Source organism: Tiliqua scincoides, chromosome 2 (assembly GCF_035046505.1).
Source record: "Tiliqua scincoides isolate rTilSci1 chromosome 2, rTilSci1.hap2, whole genome shotgun sequence".
In the NCBI taxonomy this organism is placed as follows: domain Eukaryota; kingdom Metazoa; phylum Chordata; class Lepidosauria; order Squamata; family Scincidae; genus Tiliqua; species Tiliqua scincoides.
Genome location: NC_089822.1, coordinates 264,136,461 through 264,149,905, shown reverse-complemented (window position 1 = coordinate 264,149,905; position 13,445 = coordinate 264,136,461). Strand labels below are relative to the sequence as shown.

Below are 13,445 nucleotides of genomic sequence, written 5' to 3'. Positions count from 1 at the left end.
TAATGATCCCAAGCATAGAATTGGCCTTCTTCACTGCCGCCGCACGCTGGGTCGACACTTTCATCGACCTGTCCACCACCACCCCAAGATCTCTCTCCTGATCTGTCACAGACAGCTCAGAACCCATCAGCCTATATCTAAAGTTTTGATTTTTTGCCCCAATGTGCATGACTTTACACTTACTGACATTGAAGCGCATCTGCCATTTTGCTGCCCATTCTGCCAGTCTGGAGAGATCCTTCTGGAGCTCCTCACAATCACTTCTGGTCTTCACCACTCGGAAAAGTTTGGTGTCGTCTGCAAACTTAGCCACTTCACTGCTCAACCCTGTCTCCAGGTCATTTATGAAGAGGTTGAAAAGCACTGGATCCTTGGGGCACACCGCTTTTCACCTCTCTCCATTGTGAAAATTGCCCATTGACACCCACTCTCTGCTTCCTGGCCTCCAACCAGTTCTCAGTCCATGAGAGGACCTGTCCTCTAATTGCCTGACTGTGGAGTTTTTTCAGTAGCCTTTGGTGAGGGACCGTGTCAAACGCCTTCTGAAAGTCCAGATATATAATGTCCACGGGTTCTCCCGCATCCACATGCCTGTTGACCTTTTCAAAGAATTCTATAAGGTTCGTGAGGCAAGACTTACCCTTACAGAAGCCATGCTGACTCTCCCTCAGCAAGGCCTGTTCATCTATGTGTTTTGAGATCCTATCTTTGATGAGGCATTCCACCATCTTACCCGGTATGGATGTTAGGCTGACCGGCCTATAGTTTCCCGGGTCCCCCCTCTTTCCCTTTTTAAAAATAGGTGTGACATTTGCTATTCTCCAATCTTCTGGCACCATGGCCGTTTTGAGGGACAAGTTGCATACCTTAGTCAAGAGATCTGCAACTTCATTCTTCAATTCCTTAATAACTCTTGGGTGGATGCCATCAGGGCCCGGTGACTTATTGATCTTTAATTTACCAATGAGGTCTGAAACATCTTCTCTTTTAACCTCTATCTGACTTAACTGATCTTTAATTTATCAATGAGGTCTGAAACATCTTCTCTTTTAACCTCTATCTGACTTAACTCCTCGGTCAGGAGGGGCCGTTCAGGCAGCGGTATCTGCCCGAGGTCTTCTGCCGTGAAGACAGATGCAAAGAACTCATTTAATTTCTCTGCCATCTCTAAGTCTCCTTTTATCTCCCCTTTCCCTCCCTCACCATCCAGAGGGCCAACCGCTTCTCTGGCGGGTTTCCTGCTTCTAACATATTTGAAGAAGCTTTTATTATTCCCCTTCATGTTGCCGGCCATGCGTTTCTCATAGTCTCACTTGGCCTCCCGTATCACCTTCTTACATTTCTTTTGCCACAGTTTATGTTCCTTTTTATTCTCCTCATTCGGGCAAGACTTCCATTTATGGAAGGAAGCTTCCTTGCCCTTCACAGCCTCTCTAACTTGGCTGGTTAGCCATGCGGGCACCCTCCTGGACATAGTCGAGCGCTTCTTTCTTTGCGGTATACACTTCCGTTGGGCCTCTATTACTGTTGATTTGAGCAACCTCCATGCACTCTGGAGAGATTGCACTCTTTTTATCTTCCCTTTCAACCTCCTTCTAACCAGCCTCTTCATTTGAGGGATGTCCGCTTGTCAGAAGTCAATGGTTTTTGTGAGAGATTTGCCTGGTATTCTTCCCCCAACATGTACAATATACACTGTTGCTGCCCCCCAAACCGGAAGGCAATGTGCCTGGTGTGCCTTGATTCAATAACCCACCCATTGGAAGGTGCAGCAACAGCTATTTAGTGAAAGTTAACCAAGCAAAGCGCAAGGAGCATATTCTCAGATCATGTGCAAAGTTCAGCTGCACACAGCCAGCCTTTTATAGTTCGAAGCAACACAGTTCAACAGACAGAGTCTCAGAAAATTTCCACCCCTGCCTCACCCAAAAGCCCCTCTACCCCTCCTTCTGGGACTGATGTCGTTCCTCTGAACACATTTTGCTGCTCCTGCAAGATAACAGAGCATTTTCACAGACTGGCCCTGTGGTTATCGTCAAGGATCAAGGCACTGGAACTCAATGCACCAGGTGAGGGCATGAAGCTGTCTCACTAACTTGGCAAGCAAAAGCATTTAGTTTTACTCGTCTCTAATGGAGTCACTGTTGTCATAAGAACATAAGAACAGCCCCCCCCCCCACTTGTGGTAGTCCATGTCCTGACCTAGACTAACAGGGGAGCCCTTAGCATGTGGCTTAATTTCATTGTTTGAATCTTACATCCATTCCATGTCTGAACAACTCCACCTTTGGGACTAATCTGGGATGATGCACAAGTGAAGGCTTCTTAATGTGGTTCACAGCCCATTCTTTGGGCTCAGCAGATCCTCTTGGAGAACTGTTTACCCTTCTCGCTCTGCACATAGTTTTAGAGTCTGCAGTACAAAAGGGGGCGTGTGTGTGTGGGAGAGAGAGAGATGGGGGAGTGCAGCACATTGAAAGCCCCACCAAGCAAATCACACATCCCTGGTAACCAATCGGGAGGAAGGGGGTGTCCAATACCAGTATGTGGATACCTTACAATTAACTACTTGCATTTTAAAACAAAGCAAATGTATAGAAGATTGTTACTCCATTGCAAAGACATGTGGAATAATTGCCACATTTTCCACAGTCAGCAGAGGCTGATTGAAAGGGGGCCAGACCAGAGCAGTGACTCTTGCAGAGATCCTATGAACACCCTCCTTAGGCAGCAGCTCCTATCCCTTCCCTGGGAACGGCAAGACAGTCTATTCGTACCTGACGCAGAGAATTGCTGCCTGCAGTCATATGAGAAAGATTCCTGTCTGCGTAACTCCTTTAGAAGCAATTCTATTCCCCCTGTCAAGATTCGTATCAAAACACCTTGGGGAAATCCATCCCAGCTGCTGTCCTATGCCCAGGTTCACAGTCTATCTATTATGACAAGGCCGTGTTTCTCAAACCGGGGGTTGGACCCACTAGGTGGGTTTTGAACCAATTTCAGGTGGGTCCCCATTCATTTTAATATTTTATTTTTAATGTTAGACTTGACTGCATTTGGGGAAACGTGACAGACCTGTGCTTTTAACAAGCTACTATGTATATTCTTTAACAATGATAGTAAATGGGACTTACTCCTGGGTAAGTGTGGGTAGGGTGCAGCCTAGGATTATTAAAAATTTTCCTGCTTGATGATGTCACTTCCAGTCATGACATCACTTCTGGTGGGTCCTGACAGATTCTCATTCTAAAAAGTGCGTCCTGGTGCGAAATGTGTGAGAACCACTGGGATTAGGTATCAAAGTGCTTTGTTGTGTGCTTCTCAAAATTACAGCCAGAATAAACTTGAATGGAGGAAAATAATTCCAGAGAACAAGGGAAGACCATTCAGGTCTTGCTGTGTTCCCTGCACATGGAAGGAGGGCAGCCTTGGATCATGTTCCCTCCCAGGAAGCATTCTGAAAAATACCGATTGCACATCTGTATACACAATGGAAAAGGCTGCTAAACACACACCTGGGAATTCTGGCTGGGAAACAGCACCAGAGGTGGACGAAGAAGCAGCCCCTATTATCTGGGCTCCACCTCGTTAGTCCTGATTCCATGTTGTGGGTCTGGGAGACTGCACTGTACCAGAGAGGGAACTTCTGCCCTCAGGGAGGGTGGTACAACTACTGTCATAAGAACATAAGAACATAAGAACAGCCCCACTGGCTCAGGCCATAGGCCCATCTAGTCCAGCTTCCTGTATCTCACAGCGGCCCACCAAATGCCCCAGGGAGCACACCAGATAACAAGAAACCTCACCCTGGTGCCCTTTTGTCTGTCCTAACCCGCCCAACACTCAATTTTAGTGGATGTCCCCTGGTTCTGGTATTATGTGAGAGTGTAAAGAGCATCTCCCTATCCACTCTGTCCATCCCTGCATAATTCCTTATGTGCACATGACTCTGGAACCTTCTAAGGGGGTATAAATGGCGCAGGTCGTGCTGATAGGAATCCTCGCACTCCTAACATCGGAAACGGTACAGCGGTAGTTGGCCTCTTGGGCTGAGACTGAGCCGGCAGGCAAGTCACAGCCTGGGAGGGCGATATATGTAACCCATGTGGGTAAGTATGTTTACATGCTTACACGCTACTTATCTCATCCTTATTCTTAGCTTAAAGGAATCTGTTGTGCTGTCGCCTCCACATGTTGTTGCGTTGCCACCTTGCAGGGCCCACTATCCTGAGGGGAAACACACACCCTAATGCTTCTGGGAGTGATTTTTCCAACACTAAACAGAAACTGGATGATGCAGCTGTGACTTTCGAGGTCGGAGGGGAAGGGATTGTGTCAGCCGATGAGGTCAGAGTTCCTGAAGGTCTGGTACCCTGGTGCCTGGATTGGACCAAAGAGCATCATTCAGGCATATATCCTATTTGCTAAGGACCTTCAAAGACCTTGGACCTTGCCAAAGATCTCCAGCAGCTCATGGATCGTTTTAGCAAGGCCTGCCAAGATTTTGGACTGACAATCAGCCTGAAGAAAACACAGGTCATGGTTCAGGATGTGGACTCACCTCCCTGCATTACAATCTCTGCGCATGAACTGGAGGTTGTCCATGACTTTGTGTACCTTGGCTCAACGATGTCCGACACTCTTTCTCTCGATACCGAGCTAAACAAATGCATCGGTAAAGCAGCTACCACGTTTTCCAAACTCACAAAATGAGTTTGGTCCAACAAGAAGCTGACAGAACATACCAAGATCCAGGTCTACAGAGCTTGCGTCCTGAGTACACTTCTGTACTGCAGCGAGTCATGGACTCTTCGCTCACAACAGGAAACTGAACGCTTTCCACATGCGCTGCCTCCAACGCATCCTCGGCATCACCTGGCAGGACAAAGTTCCAAACAACACAGTCCTGGAATGTGCTGGAATCCCTAGCATGTATGCACTGCTGAAACAGAGACGCCTGCGTTGGCTCGGTCATGTTGTGAGAATGGATGATGGCCGGATCCCAAAGGATCTCCTCTATGGAGAACTCGTGCAAGGAAAGCGTCCTACAGGTAGACCACAGCTGCAATACAGGAACATCTGTAAGAGGGATCTGAAGGCCTTAGGAGTGGACCTCAACAGGTGGGAAACCCTGTCCTCTGAGCAGCCTGCTTGGAGGCAGGCTGTGCAGCATGGCCTTTCCCAGTTTGAAGATACACTTGGCCAACAGACTGAGGCAAAGAGGCAAAGAAGGAAGGCCCATAGCCTGGGAGACAGACCAGGGACAGACTGCACTTGCTCCCAGTGTGGAAGGGACTGTCACTCCCGAATCGGCCTTTTCAGCCACACTAGACGCTGTTCCAGAACCACCATTCAGAGCGCGATACCATAGTCTTTCGAGATTGAAGTTTGCCAACAAACAAAGAACCTTCCAAGTCCTCCCGTTCCTTTCCATCATTGATCCTTGCCAGGGCTGCGTCTACCACTGGTGGGAAGGCCGCACTCCACTTAAGCACAAGAGTTAATTTTCCAAGATTGAGCACTAGGAAGAGTAACTCGAGGAGACAATCCAAATTTAGATTGGTCCAACTTTAAACCCCATCATCCCTCATTAGGAGGCTGTGACCCCAGAGGCACTGGGAGACTGGCTTGGAGGGGGGTCAGCCTGGCTGGGATCCAAACACTGGGATCCTGGCTGGGATCCTTCAGGGCCTGAAGTCTGACAGAGGACACAACACCTGATGTTAGGCTTACCTTGGAGTCTACCTGAGTAGTCAGCAGGACCCCATCACAGGTGGTCTTGTAGTGATGGGGGAAGAGAGATTAATATGCAAATGAGTCTTTGATGGCAATAAATGGGGTGCTTCGGCAGATTTTCCAGCACTTCCAGGAGGCACTTCAGGGCTTTCCTGTCCCTCAGCTGTTCAGGCTGCTGATAGAAGAGAAGTGGGCTACTCCCTCTAGAAGCAAAGTGGGCTGGCTGAGTCACCAGAGATAGACCAAGCCAAATGGCAACTTCACCCCCAGGTATTCTCACTGCTGGAGGTCCAGGCCACTGATGCGAGACCTGTTTGTGAGCCAGCACTACAAACAGCTGCTGAGATTCTTTTTCGGGGGAGATGCCAAGACTCAGAGGGGATGGACACCTTTCATCTCCCTTGGCCCAGAAGCGTTCTGTATACTTGCTGGAAAGATTCTTAAATTCTTTTCACTGACGCAATGCCAAACAGTCACAGACCTTTGAAAAGGGTTTGGAGGCTTTATTTCTACAATAGTTACACACAAGCCAATTGATTCAGTTTGGATGCAAATGTTCACTCTTCATTTCCCATCCCGTTTCTCAAAGAACCACACCCCCAAAATCACATTAAATAATGTGAGATAAACAAGTTACCCATGTGACACTGTATGTCACTACAACCTCCTTATTGGGCCTATTATGACAGGTTTGGTGCATGGTCCCAGCTCTAATTAGGAGGTCATTCTGCCCTGCATCTCAAAATGTTCTTGGTCCACACCAAGGGTTATACAAGATCCTGGAATTCTCCCTTTGGGAAAGTTATGATCTACATGTTCTGCCAATCATGATCTCTTTAGGTCACTTTGACATAATGACCCTCCTATCCTGGTTTCTGAGGGGAACAACAATCATTCTCTTGGCTCCAATTTCACTTATTTTTCTCAAACTAGAGAAAATAAGTTAACCCTCTAAAATCTCTATCAACTTTCCGTCCCATCAGACTTCTTTCAAAGATGTTACTAAATTTAAGGCTAGAAGGGGCGAAGGTCCTTCTCGTGGCACCCCACTGGCCCTGTCGCTCCTGGTTTTCCAACCTGAAAAAGCTCTTAGTACACCAGCCTTTCCCTGAGGCTGGACCTGCTATCTCAGGGTTCCATCATCCATCCTCAGAGAGCAATGCTGCAGCTAACTGCATGGAGATGGAGATTTGAGTGACAGTGTCAAAATTAGGATATTCAGAGCCAGTTCTCAAGACCCTGCCTTCCTTCCCCAGGTTAATTCCTCATTTCATCTTTCAGAGGAAGTGGTTCTCCCATCCTTTTGTCCCACTCCCTCAATCGACAGGGAGAGGGAGCGACACAACCTGGGCTTATGCAGAGCAATAAGCTTCTTCCCGTTCCGTACCTCTTCCTTCCGCCACCCTGAGGACTTGTTCATATCCTTTAGGTCTCCCAGTCACAGTAACAGGGTCTCCACTTCTACCACATCCAGGTGGATCCAAGAGGCCACTGTGGAATCTTACGGGGCATGAGATGTTGCTTCCCCACAGGGGATTGTTTGCCCACCCCCTCAGAGGTGCTGCTACCACTGCACTGCTCTGTGCCTTCCCTTCTCTAGAGGCAGGGCAGCTGTCTGGAGCTTGCCTCACACCCAACAAACATTATAAAATTGACTTCTACACCTTGCAAGACGGAGCCTTTGCCAGGTGCGTTTTGCAGAGCGTGGTAGCTAGTGACTCGAGTTCTTCCCACCCTTGAGGTTGTACAGCTTGGGCTTTTCCCATTCATAGGACTGACCCTGCCATGGAGCCACTGGAGAATGCGAGGGTTTGAGCTTGCCTGTCAACTTCCCTTCTCAGTAGTGCCATGGCAGGGTCAGTCAGCACCTGCCCGTCTGACACTCAAGTCACTGAAAAAAAAATCGAGAAAGAAATAGGACAGAACAGGTTCAGGAGTTTGGGGGTTCTCTGTGAAGGTACAGCTGGGAGTCACAGAAGGAGGAGGTCCTTCAGTGCCCCGATCCCTAGGTCTGAGCCCTGCTCTTCATAGGCCTAGGCTGCTCTTTTCTAAGTGCCAACAGGCGAATTCTGTGCATGGAGGCGAATGGAAGTTGTATCCAGTTCCTGAACGGACATTCCAGAGGACTATTTTCTCATGGAATACGTATTACTCCGGGGCGATTCAGCAACACTCGTGCAAGGATCTTGCCTTCGATGGAGAGCAGTTATATTTTTCTGTAATTATTGCAGACTTGTCAATTTCCTTTTCTCTTGTAGAGGTGTACGACGGACAGGTCTTTCAGTTCCTGAGGGATGGATCCTTAATTCCAGAAAGACTGGAACAGCTGAGTGAGTTTCTTGACAAGCACTGCACAACCATCTTTATAAACTTCTGCTGGGATCGTGTCAGATCCCGGGGCCTTGCCACTGGACAACTGGCTAATGGCCTGCAGAGATTCAGTCTCTGATGTTGGGACATCCAGGCTGTAGTTGATATCCACCTGGGGCATTATGTCAATTGCCTCGTTATTGATGGAGGATGGACGGTGTGGTACAGATTGAAAGTGCTCAGCCCAACGCTGTAGAATCAGGGTCTTCCCAGTAATGACATTTACACCATTTGAGTCCAGTAGAGGGGAGCTCCCTGAGGGCTGAGGTCCATACAAGGATCTGAGAGCTTCATAGAACCGTTTGGCATCATTTCTATCAGCAAACTTCTGGATTTCATCTGCTTTGGCACTCAACCACGAGTCCTGCGTCTTGCGGAGCTTGCTCTGTACGGTCCTGCGAATGTTGTTGAAGATATTTTTCTTAGTTGTTGATGACAGTGAAGGCGGTGCTTTTCAGTAAGTAGGACCTTGATCTCTTCATCGTTATCATCAAACCAGTCTTGCAGACTCCAGGCTGTCACCAAGGAAACTGTGCTACAAGACCTTCTTTTTGCTGATGACTGTGCCCTGAATGCTGGATCAGAACAGGAAATGCAAGCCAGCATGGACAAATTTGAAGGAGCATGTGACAATTTCAGTTTCCTCATCAACACAAAGAAAACCGAAGTGATGCACCTGCCAGCCCCGAAGGCCCAACACCGAGAGCCCACCATCATAGTGAAGGGACAAAAGCTGCAAGCAGTGGACCGATTTACATACCTTGGCAGCACCCTCTCCCGCACAGTGACAATTGACATCGAGGTCAACTGCAGAATCGCCAAGGCAAGTTCTGCATTCAGCAGACTGCAGACCAATGTGCGGAATCGCCATGGAATAAGCCTTGCTGCAAAGCTTAAACTCTACCGAGCAGTTGTGCTAACAACTCTGCTGTATGCCAGTGAGACTTGGACTGTGTACACTGAACCAGGCAACTGAACCACTTCCACACGACTTGCCTCTGCAGACTTCTGAGGATCTGGTAGCAGGACAGGGTGCCAGACACAGATGTCCTTTCCAGAGCAGGAGTACCATCAGTTCACACCCTGCTGATGAAAGCACAGACATGCCGGGCAGGTCATGTTGTAAGGATGCCAGCATCCCTAAACAGCTCTTCTATGGTGAGCTGTCTCAAGGAAAGCAATCGCACGGGGGTCAAAAGAAGCTATATAAAGACACACTGAAAGCCTCTCTCAACTCCCTGGATATTGACATCACCACCTGGGAAATCCTGGCACAAAACCGATAGACATGGCGCACGCTGATCCACCAAGGCTGTCAGACATCTGAAGCCAGAAGGACAACCATAGCACAAGAGAAGAGAGCAATCCGCAAACCCAAAGCTGCAAATGCTGCAACAGTGGTGCCTACACATGTCTGCCTGTGACAGAATATTCTACACCCATGGAAGCTCACAATGAAGCTCATCCCGCACTCCAAGCATTGCTATGATTTCTCCCCTGTGTGGTTTCTTTGATGCACACTCAGTCCTCTGCTCTCACTGAAGCTCTTTCCACACTCCAAGCATTTCTGTGGTTTCTCCTCCATGTGGGTTCTTTCATGCACAGTCAGGTTTGAGGAAATGCTGAAGCTCTTCCCAAACTCCAAGCATTAATATCGTTTCTCCCCTGTATGGATTCTATGATGCACAAAAAGCTGTGAGCTCCAACTGAAGCTCTTCCCACATTCCAAGCATTTATATGGTTTCTGCCCTGTGTGGGTTCTTTGATGCGCAGTCAGGTGTGAGCTCCTACTGAAGCTCTTTCCACACTCCAAGCATTTATATGGTTTCTCCCCTGTGTGGGATCTTTGATGGTCAGTCAAGGATGAGCTGTGACAGAAGCTCTTCCCACACTCCAAGCATTTATATGGTTTTGCCCCTGTGTGGGATCTTTGATGGTGAATCAGGTGTGAGCTCCTACTGAAGCTCTTTTCACACTCCAAGCATTTATATGGTTTCTCCCCTGTGTGGGTTCTTTGATGCACAGTCAGGGATGAGCTTGTACTGAAGCTCTTCCCACACTCCAAGCATTTATATGGATTCTCCCCTGTGTGGGATCTTTGATGCACAGTCAGGGATGAGCTCGTACTGAAGCTCTTTCCACACTCCCAGCATTGATATGGTTTCTCCCCTGTGTGAATTCTGTGATGCACAGACAACTGTGAGCTCCAACTGAAGCTCTTCCCACACTCCAAGCATTTATATGGTTTCTCCCCTGTGTGGGTTCTTTGATGCACAGTCAGGGATGAGCTGTGACTGAAGCTGTTCCCACACTCCAAGCATTGATATGGTTTCTCCCCTGTGTGGGTTCTTTGATGCGCAGTCAGGTGTGAGTTGTTACTGAAGTTTTTTCCACACTCCAAGCATTGATATGGTTTTGCCCCTGTGTGGGATCTTTGATGGTAAGTCAGGTATGACCTCCTACTAAAGCTCTTTCCACACTCCAAGCATATATATGGTTTCTCCCCTGTGTGGATTCTGTGATGCACAGACAGCTGTGAGCTCCAACTGAAGCTCTTCCCACACTCCAAGCATTTATATGGATTCTCCCCATTGTGGGTTCTTTGATGCACAGTAAGGTATGAGCTACTACTGAAGCTCTTTCCACACTCCAAGCATTTAAATGGTTTCTCCCCTGTGTGGGATCTATGATGTACAGTCAGGTATGAGCTCTGACTGAAGCTCTTCCCACACTCCAAGCATTTATATGGTTTCTCCCCTGTGTGGGTTCTTTGATGCAAGGTCAAGTGTGAATTCTGATTGAAGCTCTTTCCACACTCCAAACATTTATATGGTTTCTCCCCTCTGTGGGTTCTTTGATGCAAGGTCAATTGTGAATCCTGGTTGAAGCTCTTTCCACACTCCAAGCATTTATATGGTTTCTCTCCTGTGTGGATTCTTTGATGCACAGTCAGGTGTGAGCTCTGACTGAAGATATTTCCACACTCCAGGCATTTATATCGCTTTTCTCTTTTACGGTTTGTGTGACGTGTTCCAAGTTCTGATTTACAGCTGATGGTTTTTGCTAATTGAGGATATTCTTTCCCCCTCATTTGAGTTCCTTTTTCTGCATCAACTCGGGTGATATTGAAATCCCACCCTTGGGGAAAATCACCTTTATCTCTCCATTCCTCTGTCTCCCTTCCATGCTGCTCCTCTGGTCTGACGTAATGCACAGCTTTCTCCCTTGTGTGGGTCTTTTTATGGACGATGAGATCTGTGCTGGTGCTGAAGCTCTTTCTTGTCTCAGACAATATAAATGCTGACCTTCCCTCCTCCCTCCTTGATCCATCCTGGTCTCTAAAAGTTACTTCCTGAATATCATGCGTGGTTATTTCTGGTGACACCCCATGTGGTTCCCTTTCATCCTCTTCTCTGTTGCTTCCTGGAACAAAGAGAGAAGCACGATGAGCAGCCCAATAGAGAAATGGGACCTCTAATGTCCACACCTTAGTAGGACACCCCAGTGGGTTCAGTGGCACTGACTCCCACGAAGGTATTTATTAATGTATTTCCAGTATTTTTCTTCTTCCTTTCTCCCAAAGGGTCCTAAAGCAGCAATTCAAAGCATTGCTTAGGATTGTAGCCCTCTCAGTAATCCATTCCTAGTTACCTGCTGTGCAGGAATAAAAAATTACAACTGCCTGGCTTGTTGCAACCTGACTCAGCCTGGGATTGGAGCAACTTTTCTATCCCTTGTAGGTAATGGCTACAATCCTAACCAACTTTCCTGAGAGTAAGCCCCATTGAACAAAATAGGACTTACTTCCAAGTAGACATGGTTAGGATTGTGCCCAATGTTTTATTGGAAAAGTCACAAGAGGGGTCCTCCCTCTGGATTTTCTAGGGCTTCACAACAGTTTCAATGCCATATTATCTGTGCCACAGGGCAGCATATGGGTCAGGCATGCAACTGCTTTTCCCTTGGGAGGCATGTGGCCAGAATTGTGCTTACATTGGTGAGGTGCCCCCTGTCAGCCAGCAATCACTCATCCAAAGCTACTGCTGCATTCAGCTGTGTAATAGAATTACCTGCTGATTCCTCTTCTTCCTGGTGCTCCTGGAAAAATGCAGACTCTCCTTCCTCCAGCTGGGTAACAAAGGCATGTTTGGGAAACTTCTCTGAGAAAGAAACAAGAGAAGGAGTTCCTTCTGCTTACAAAATATCCAGCCTTTCCAGAACGACTGCCCCTCACCTCCAAAATGGCTCTGAGTGAGACAGGACAAGAGGTGACCTCGCTGAACACCTGCTCATGAATGAGCTGCATGGTTGGTTCTGGAAGTGTCAGTGTGGTTTATGTAAGTACAGGCTCACTGCTCATGAGTGCTGGAAACATGGACCAGTTGGGAATCCAGTTGCACATATGAAACCAGCCACGCTTCTCTCATCAACCTCTGAGCACATGCAAAGAAAGCCTTAACCAGAAGGCCAGCTGTCCTCCTCCTCTTCTTGCAATTCCCTCTCTGCAAAGTGACTGAGAATTTAGGCAAGGAGAGAAAAAAGGTGGCCTTCTCCTGCCTTTTCATCTCCTCAGCAAGACTCTCACTAGAGCACCAGATTCTCAGTCCAGAACAGCCATAGCTCCGTGATTTGAGTATTTGTTTTGCACACAAAAGACCCAGAAACCAGTGTAGGGTTTTTAAAGTACCCCTAAACAAACAAACAAACAAAAAAACTATGCAGTCAGACAGCCAGCAGCAGGGTGGGGGCTATCCAGTGTTTTGCACTGAGTGCCATATGTATGGCTATATATATATACATGTATGACTATATGACTAGTATATGCCTTTGGGGCATAAGTCATGGGTGTGACTGTTAAATGACTGTACCTTAGAGCAGTTAGTCATGCAGCCCACCAGAGGACAGGTGACTCTGGATTTAATTTTGTGCGGTTCTCAGGACCTGGTTAGAGATGTCAATGATACTGAGCAATTGGCGAACAGTGATCATGCTGCGATCCGTTTCGACATGAACTTTGGGGGAAGAATACTGGGCAAATCTCTCATAAAACCCTTGACTTCCGACAAGCGGACTTCCCTCAAATGAGGAGGCTGGTTAGAAGGAGGTTGAAAGGGAAGGTAAAAAGAGTCCAATCTCTCCAGAGTGCATGGAGGTTGCTCAAATCAACAGTAATAGAGGCCCAGCAGAAGTGTATACCGCAAAGGAAGAAGGGCTCAACTAAGTCCAGGAGGGTACCCGCATGACTACCCAGCCAAGTTAGAGAGGCCGTAAAGGGCAAGGAAGCTTCCTTCCGTAAATGGAAGCCTTGCCCTAATGAGGAGAATAAAAAGGAACATAAA

At 47.6% G+C, this 13,445-nt stretch overlaps 1 pseudogene; it reads right to left on the bottom strand.

Annotated features, from left to right (window-relative positions):
• Positions 1 to 6,254: 6,254 nt before the first annotated feature.
• LOC136639149 (zinc finger protein 850-like) overlaps positions 6,255 to 13,445 on the bottom strand; it is a 62,983-nt pseudogene continuing 55,792 nt past the window's right edge.